Raw genomic sequence first — 8,610 nt, 5'->3', positions numbered from 1 at the left:
GTGGGACTAAACCAGGATCAGGTGGGACTGAACCGGGACCATCTGGGACGGCTCCTGTCTCAGATTTGGGTGAAAGACGAATGTGGACTTTGATGCAAGAGCCAACACGGGAATCAGCTGCAGAGCAAAAAAAGAGATGAAGAGCGGAGAGAGAGAGAGAGAAAGAGAGAGAGAGAGAAAGGGAGTGGTAGAAAGTGAGAGGGAGAGAAGAGAAGGGGGAGAGACAGATGAGAAAGAGGGGGGCAGAGAGAGAAAAGGGAGAGGAGAGGGAGAAACAGAGAGGGAGGAGTGATTGGGAGAGAGAAAGAGGACAGAAGAGGGAGAAAGAGAGAAAGGGACAGGTAGGAGAGACAGAATGAGGAAGAGGAGAGAGGGCGGAAAGGTGGGGAGACAAAGGAGAGGGAGGGGGACAGAGAGAAAGAGGAGAGGAGGGGGGAGAGAGAAAGAGGAGAGGGAGGAGAGAGACACAGAAGAGAGAGGGGAGAAGAGAGAAAGAGAGAGGGAGGAGAGACAGAAGAGACAGAGGGGGACAGAGAGAGAAAGGGGAGAGGAGAGGGAGAAAAAGAGAATGAGCGCGGGAGAGGGAGAAGAGAGGGAGGTGAAACAGATAAGAGAGAGGGAGGCAGAGAGAGAAAGGGGAGAAGGCGGAGAGAGTGGGGAGAGAAAGAGGAGAGGGAGAAAGGGGGAAAGAGAGCGGGGAGAGAGAGAAAGGGGGGAGAGAAAGAGAGAGGGGGAAAGAAGAGGAGAGGGGGGAGAGAGTCAAAGAGAGAAGAGGGCAGAGAGAGGGCAGAGAGATAGGGGGACAGGGAGAGAAAGGGGAGAGGAGAGGGAGAAAGAGTGAGAGAAAGAGGAGGGAGAGGACGAAAGTTGAAGACAGGGGAGAGAGAAAGAGGAGAAAGACAGAGGGGGAGAGAGATGAAGGATAGAGAGAGGGAGGCAGAGGAAGACAGAGACGAGGTAGGAGAGAAAGAGAAAGAGAAAATGAGACGGTTGTCAAGAGAGAAGAGAGAGGGGGTGAGGCAGAAAGACGACAGAGACAGAGACAGAGAGAAAACCCACCAATCTCCAAAGAGGTGATTGACTAAATGATATAATGCCATACTGCGGAACATTCCAGGCAAAGGAAGCAGCTACGTTTTCATTTCCTCCAGCAGACAGCACATCTTTAATGATTTTTACTATTCATCACTCTCTTATTATTAAAGTCCTAAACTCCATCTGCTCCGACTGTTTTACTCTTTATTCTCACGGCTCATATTAAAGCTTTAAATCCAAAATGAACCGTGTCTAGTCCGGCTTTTGTTTTGGTTCCGAGCAAAATGCGCTCCATAAATAAACAATAAGCGGTGATCCCGGCTCCTCCCTCTCACCAGGAGGTCGTGGGTTAGACTCCTGAGCTCTTAAACATCGCTCTTTAACCGCAGGAGGTGTCTGTGTAAACGAGGTGAAATGTCTCCACCCGCCTCCAGCTGTACCTGTCAGCTTTTCAAACGCACCTCACAGATCACTCACTGACAGGACTCGGATTAATGTCACTTCAGACCAACGTTACCCCAGTCGGAAAGAATGAAGATGCAATTAACAGATTAAATGTAAAGTTTGTTGGCGTATGTGTGGCATTTGCATGTTCTCCCTGTGTCTGGTTTTATAGACTGTGTAGAGAAGTGACTGAGGGAGAGTGACGTGCCCCGTTAAAAATGAAACACTGACTCAAGTGAAAATAGTAAAGTGACCAGCTGTGAAGTGTTTTTGACGTCCAAGTGCCAAATCGTAAATGTAAGTGAATTCAATGACTATGAGTGATTTCACCAAACACAGAATAAGACGCTCGCTGGACTTTAAGTAATTTGGTAAAAAAAAAAAAAAATTATTAAAACATTTTGAATACACCTCCTGGCCAAAAAAGAAAAAAAGTTGGCACCAAAAAAAAGGTCAAGATGTTGCATTGATGCTGGTGGAGTCTGACGCTGCAGCTTCTCCAGCTCATCCCAAAGATTCTCAATGGGGTTAAGGTCTGGACTCTGTGGTGGACGATCCATGTGTGAAAATGACGTCTCATGCTCCTGAACCACTCTGTCACAATTTGAGCCTGATGAATCCTGACATTGTCATCTTGGAATATGCCCCGTGTCATCAGGGAAGAAAAAATCCATTGATGGAATAACCTGGTCATTCAGTATATTCAGGTGTCAGCTGACCTCATTCTTTGAGCACAGACTGTTGCTGAACCTAGACCTGACCGACTGCAGCAACCCCAACATATTTGCTTAGTTAAATCCAGATGACTTTTTTTGGCCAAGCAGTGTATTTAGGCTGAGTTCCTCTTTCAAACTCTCTCTCTGTTCCACCTTGTGATGTCATGTGGTAATATGGGAAGTGTTCCACTGTGTTTTTAGAAACCATAAAAATGCATGTATATATATATATATATATATATATATATATATATATATATACACACACACACACACATTAATCGGGACCAGGCAACTACTTTTTTTCCTTTCGTCTGACAAACGGTTGAATTACTTATTGCTTCCACTTGAGTAAATAAAATTAACTGATAAAAATAATTTTAAAAGTCTTTATTCATTTTAAATGGCTCTGTCCAATATATTTGTTTTTATTTAATTTGCACATTTTCCAACATTCTAGAACTCCTCAGAGCTGCCGTCACCGTGGAGATGGTGGATGTCATGGTGATGGTGATGTCACAAACTGCTGTGTGACATCACCGGGATTCCCATCGTGATTTGTAGTAGTGGAGACACAGCTCAGATATCTTCATTTTGAACCAAACCTTTGTCGGAGACGCAGCTCAGATCGAGACAGCACTTCACCAAAGACTTTGAATCTCTCTACTCCACTGTACACACACAGCTTCAACATGGCCGCGCGTAGCTACATGCCAATCATCAAACGGCTGTACTCCGTGGCATACACACTGGGTCTGCCCGTGAACTTCACGGAGTCCACCCTGGAACGAGACTCCCGCACCATCTTTATCGTTCGTGCTTCTGTCGGGAACTTGTGGGGAGAAGTGCACGGGCCCAACAGGAGGGAAGCCAAGACCCGGGCCTGTGTCCTGGTCCTAAGGCTACTGGACGCAAACAAGAACCAGGTCAACGCTGACGGGGACACTGACGTCCAGCCCCACAGCTGTCCAGACTTCGGTCTGGGCAAAGACCCATGCACTCGCCTGTCCGAGTTGCTCATGGCCCGGAAACACCCGCCCGCCCAGTATCGCCTGCTGGAGGGCATGGTGGCCGGCGACCAATGGGTCTTCTCCATGGAGGTGTCCCTGGACCAGTACACTGCGGTGGGAAAAGGAGGCTCCAAGAAGGAGGCCAGGAGGAGAGCAACTGCAGCTCTGCTCCAGATGATGGGCTACACAGTCCCAGAGGAGGACCTGGCCCCACCTGCTCCTCAGACCACAGCAGAACCTGCTCCTGAACAGGAAAACACTCTGGAGAACCAGACTCCAAACCAAACAGCTTCAGCCCAAGAGAGCAGATGCATTCTACCTGCTCACATCCTTCCAGACTTCCGTCTGGAGAAGGACCCCAGCACTCGCTTGTCCGAGCTGCAGATGATCCGCAGAGAGAAGCCCCCCGAGTATCGCACGGTGAGTGGGGAACTAGTGAACGGCAGCTGGGTGTTTACTATGGAGGTGTCCCTGGACCAGTACACCGCCTCTGGCTCCGGTCGCTCAAAGAAGGAGGCCAAGAGGAGCGCGTCCACTGCACTGCTTCTCATGATGGGCTTCACAGTCCCAGAGAAGGACCTGCTCCGGGAGAAACCTGCCAAAACTCCGGATGAGACACCAGACTTCCACAAAGGTCCAGTGGAAAACTCAGAGGACCTAGAAACTCCGACTGAGACCCAGGACCAAGTGGAAGCAGAAAAGCTACAAACTCCAGAGGATGAATACCGTCCAGTGGAGAGTCCAGAGGAGGACCAGAACCCAGAACCAGTGTTAGCTGCAGAGTCCACTCAAGCTCTAGAGATACTTGGACTTTCAGAGGAGGAACTGGGGGAAGAAGATGGACAGGAACTTCAATGCTTAGAATTTACTGAAGAAGAGCACAGATTTCTGCAGTCCTTTGATGGAAATTGGACTGACAACGGAGGTCTAGATGAGCACCCAGAACAAGAGGCAACACAAAAATCAGAACATCTAGAAAAGGAACTGATGAAAGATCTCGACTCAGCTCCTGAATCCAGGGAAGCTCCTGCATCCAGAGCTCCAGAGACAGTTGGACTTTCTGAAGAGGAGCAAAACATAGCGTCAGAAGAAACTGGACTGAAACTACAAAGTCGTGAGGATTCTGTTCCAGAGGAGAGTCAAGAACAGCTCGATTGCAACTCAGAGGGAGACCAGAGTCTCTCTTTAATGGAGGTCCAAAAACATCTCCAAACTCCAGCAGAGGAGCCAAACCCAGAGGAGGTGGAGCCCCAAATTATAGAGGACCTAATAGTAGAAAATAAGTGTGAGAAGCTGCAGACAGAAGAGCCAGCCTCAGCTCCAGAGCCCACTGCAGCTCCTCAGGCTTCACAAACCCTGAGCTCAGTGGAGAGCCTAGTGATCCACGCTCTAGTCAAGAAACTGCTCCAAAAGCTGCCAGCCAGAATGAGGTCCTACCACGACACAGTAGTGGAGACTCTGGAGAAGGCTCTGGACCAGTTCAGAATCCCAGATGGAGTTTACCTCAAACCCAAGAACATCAAGAAGCTGGGCAAAGCTGGAGCCAGAGACTTAATTTACGAATACGGCTCTGTCTGTAAGCTCCTGGAGATGGCTTTAAGACCAGAGCCCACAGAGTTCCAGCAGGACGCCATGAAACATCTGAACATGCGCCTCACCACCTTCAGGAACCGGCCCAGAACTGGTCTGGCCCGATTCTTTTCCAAATGGGACAAGCCCAAGAAGAGGGCCTGTTAGACAGCGCCCGTGCGTCCTTGAAGAGGAGTCACTTGTTTGGGAGGGCATGGTAGAGAAGGGTCAAAGGTCATCATCTGGACACTTTTGAAGTCGAGGTGATGAAACCTGCGATTCATTTTCTACTATGGACCATTCAAATGAGGATTACACCGACTCTCTGAGAGGACATGTGACCTTTATTCAAAATGCATTCAATAAATAAATACAAAAATTCACCCCAAAAATCATTGTTTTTGTCTTTTTTCTGTCTTTAAAATGCTCTGCATGAGAATGTGACTTTCTGTTTATTGCCTTAACATTAATCATTCATATTTCGCTTTACACAACATTCTAGAGGGATAAATGCATTTCATTCCAAAGTTTTTTTTCCAAGAAAATACTCCATGTTTCTAGGTCGTCTTCAGTCTTCTTCAAACCGGGTTATGGAAATGTCTCTGGTTTCTGTCATTATTTAAAAGGCCTGTACTTGATTTTAAATGGCTTGAGATAAATTTCCATTATAATATGCAATATATTGTAAATATAGATACAAAAACTGACTGAAAAAACACATACATTTTACAGAGGTTTTGGTTCGGTAATAACTAATAGAGAAGCTCCTTTCATCCAATCAGGTGCATTGTTACTAAAACTCAACTGCCTCACACTGTGACGGACACGTGACTCTGTCACGGAGCTTTACAACAACAAAAAAGCACATCTTAAGCAGAGATATGAGAAACATAGAGACCAAAGGACTATGCCAGACACCTGCTTCTGTGTCAGGACTGTGTCAGGACTGTGTCAGGACTAAACCAGGACTAAACCAGGACTAGACCAGGACTACAGTCGGACTAAATCAAGTCTAAATCAGAAAAAGAGGACTCATCCTGGACATACACCTAAAACACAAGTATTATTAATGATACTTATCATTTGGTCTGTGGCCACAGTTTCCCTGAGGCAGACTGGCAGAGATGTGGCTGCAGTTTTTCATCTAAACCTACTTGCCCAAGGACACCACAAGGATTGAACCATCAACCTCAGAGTCAGCGGGTCCAATTTTCAACCAATAACTGCACTTTAAATTAAAGCATGAAGATCAGATTATGAATGAGCCCATATTACACTATTTTTGATCTTTGTTCTAATGTTGTTTCTTCGTCACAAACAAACCTGGAGCTGTGTTTTGTTTCATTCACACGTTTAACACAAAACCTGCACACACTGCCTGGACAAAAAAAAGGTCAAAGGTCACACACTAAATATTTGGTTGTTCCACCTTCAGCTTTGATTACGGCACATTCGCTGTGGCATTGTTTCAATTTCGCTTCTGCAATGTCACACCATTTATTTGCATCCAGTGTTGCATTAATTTTTCACTCAGATGTTGCATTGATGCTGGTGGAGTCTGACGCTGCAGCTTCTCCAGCACATCCCAAAGATTCTCAATGGGGTTAAGGTCTGGACTCTGTGGTGGACAATCCATGTGTGAAAATGACGTCTCATGCTCCTGATCCACTCTGTCACAATTTGAGCCTGATGAATCCTGACATTGTCATCTTGGAATATGCCCCGTGTCATCAGGGAAGAAAAAATCCATTGATGGAATAACCTGGTCATTCAGTATATTCAGGTGTCAGCTGACCTCATTCTGCTGAACCTAGACCGGACCAACTGCAGCAACCACAACATATTTGCTTAGTGAAATCCAGGTGGCTTTTTTTTTTTTTTTGGCCAGGCAGTGTGTATTTATTGACAGTTTTGAACAGTTTTGATTAACTATGTGATTATCTCCATACATCATATTTTATTAATGTGGTGTTTGTGTGTCTAGTCACTTACTCTTGAGCTTTTGATGACAGATTAAGTTTTCTCGTCTTATTATCATTCACTGAGAAACACAAGACTGAAAGGCTGAAATGCTCTGACTCAACTTTGAGCAGGTTCCAAAGATCTGAAAAGAACTGAGAATAATGAGTTCTGTTCATAAAATGTCTCTTTACTCTCACAGCTCTGCAGATACATACATTAAAAGTGCACTATGTAACTTTTATCAGTCAGGTTCCATCATCTGCTTATCTCATGAAAATGATGTTGCTTTGCCTGGAATGTTCCACAGTAAGCCATTAATTTGTCTGTTTTTCATTTATCAGTTGTTTATAGTTGTTAAGTGTGATGCCACGTCCGGGTCCAAGACAGACACAACTGTGCAACATTTTTAAAAATCAAAGCTAGAGCAGCTGTGAAGTTGCCAATTGATTCTTTGCAGTGACACTGGGGGTGTTCTGCCTGTATGCCTATGACAGAATGTTCAGCAGTTACCATGGAGACGCAATGCACGCATAAGCTAACACTGACAAAAAAGTTGTCTGAAAACTAAAAAAAACAAACAAACAAACTATAAAATGTATTTAAACAGCACATTTTCAGGAGCCTGGTCCAGAAAAGGTGAGAGCAACTAACTGAAATACTGTTGGCTAATGCTAGCTAGCGTGTGACTGTAATGTTATGTGTGAGAGACTAGCTTAACAGCACAAATTAGCTCACCTGTTGGAGTTTAGCTAAGTCAGCTCTTTCTGCTCAGACTGTGTTAAAATGAAGATCACATTAAAGTCTAATAGAGCTCCAGACAGAGCAGTGCCTACAGTTAGCATCGCACCCCCAGGGAATGTTCATGACATCAGCTGCAAAGTATCAATTGGACCCGGAAGTGACATCATCACATCAATATCTCTATGGATAAGTACATTAAAGTTTCACTGTGTGACTTTTCTCATGTGAGACACTTGCTTGTCTGATGAAAACATTGCTTTGCCTGGAATGTTACACAGTATGGTATTAACTATTATCTTTCACTTGCCAAATTATAGGTGTTTCAAGTTTGGTTTGAGGCATCTGATGGAATGTTTAGTTTTAGACGGCATTTTGTGAAACATTCCAGTCCAAACAACATCTCCATGGAGAATTGTAGTTTTCAGACCCTCCACCTAAACCTAAAAAGTTACAGACTGTTCCTTTATTACCAAATATATACATACACCAGTATTTATCTTTCTGTGCAGTGGTTATTCCTCACTTACCTCGTGCATTCTGAGCGTCTTAATTATGAGTTAATACACACTTTTAAAAAACTCTCAGGGACCACAACAAAGTTTTGCCATCAAGGTAAAGCTAACAACAACTAGCATGCTAACAGCACACTTCCAGATTATCGGACATGACTCTTTATAACTAAAAATGCAGACAGTACACAGTGGACTTATTTTGACCCCATGTGCTGCTCAAATATGTGAGTACAGACACATGAAGTATTTTCACCTTTTTACTCTGACTGAAATAATGATTTGAATACTTTTGTCGTACATGTCCGTACCTCACTCCTCTCAGTTTTATATTTCTCTTACTGTTTCAGAGTACACATCATTGATACTCTGTTTGAGTTCAGGCTTGTGTAAAATGCATCGCCCTTGGGTTCTCCGAGTCGAGCACGTCAAATAAAACTGTTCAGTCGACTGGAGCGCACCTCTGTAATATGTAATCTGTAATCTGTAATATGTAATCTGTAATATGTAATCTGTAATCTCTAATATGTAATCTGTAATATGTAATCTGTAATCTCTAATCTGTAATCTTTAATATGTAATCTTTAATATGTAATCTGTAATATGTAATCTGTAATCTCTAAT

The sequence above is a fragment of the Periophthalmus magnuspinnatus genome, chromosome 22, assembly GCF_009829125.3.
Source record: "Periophthalmus magnuspinnatus isolate fPerMag1 chromosome 22, fPerMag1.2.pri, whole genome shotgun sequence".
Lineage (NCBI taxonomy): Eukaryota > Metazoa > Chordata > Actinopteri > Gobiiformes > Gobiidae > Periophthalmus > Periophthalmus magnuspinnatus.
The sequence above is the reverse complement of the archived record's forward strand: the minus strand, read 5'-3'. Positions refer to the sequence as shown.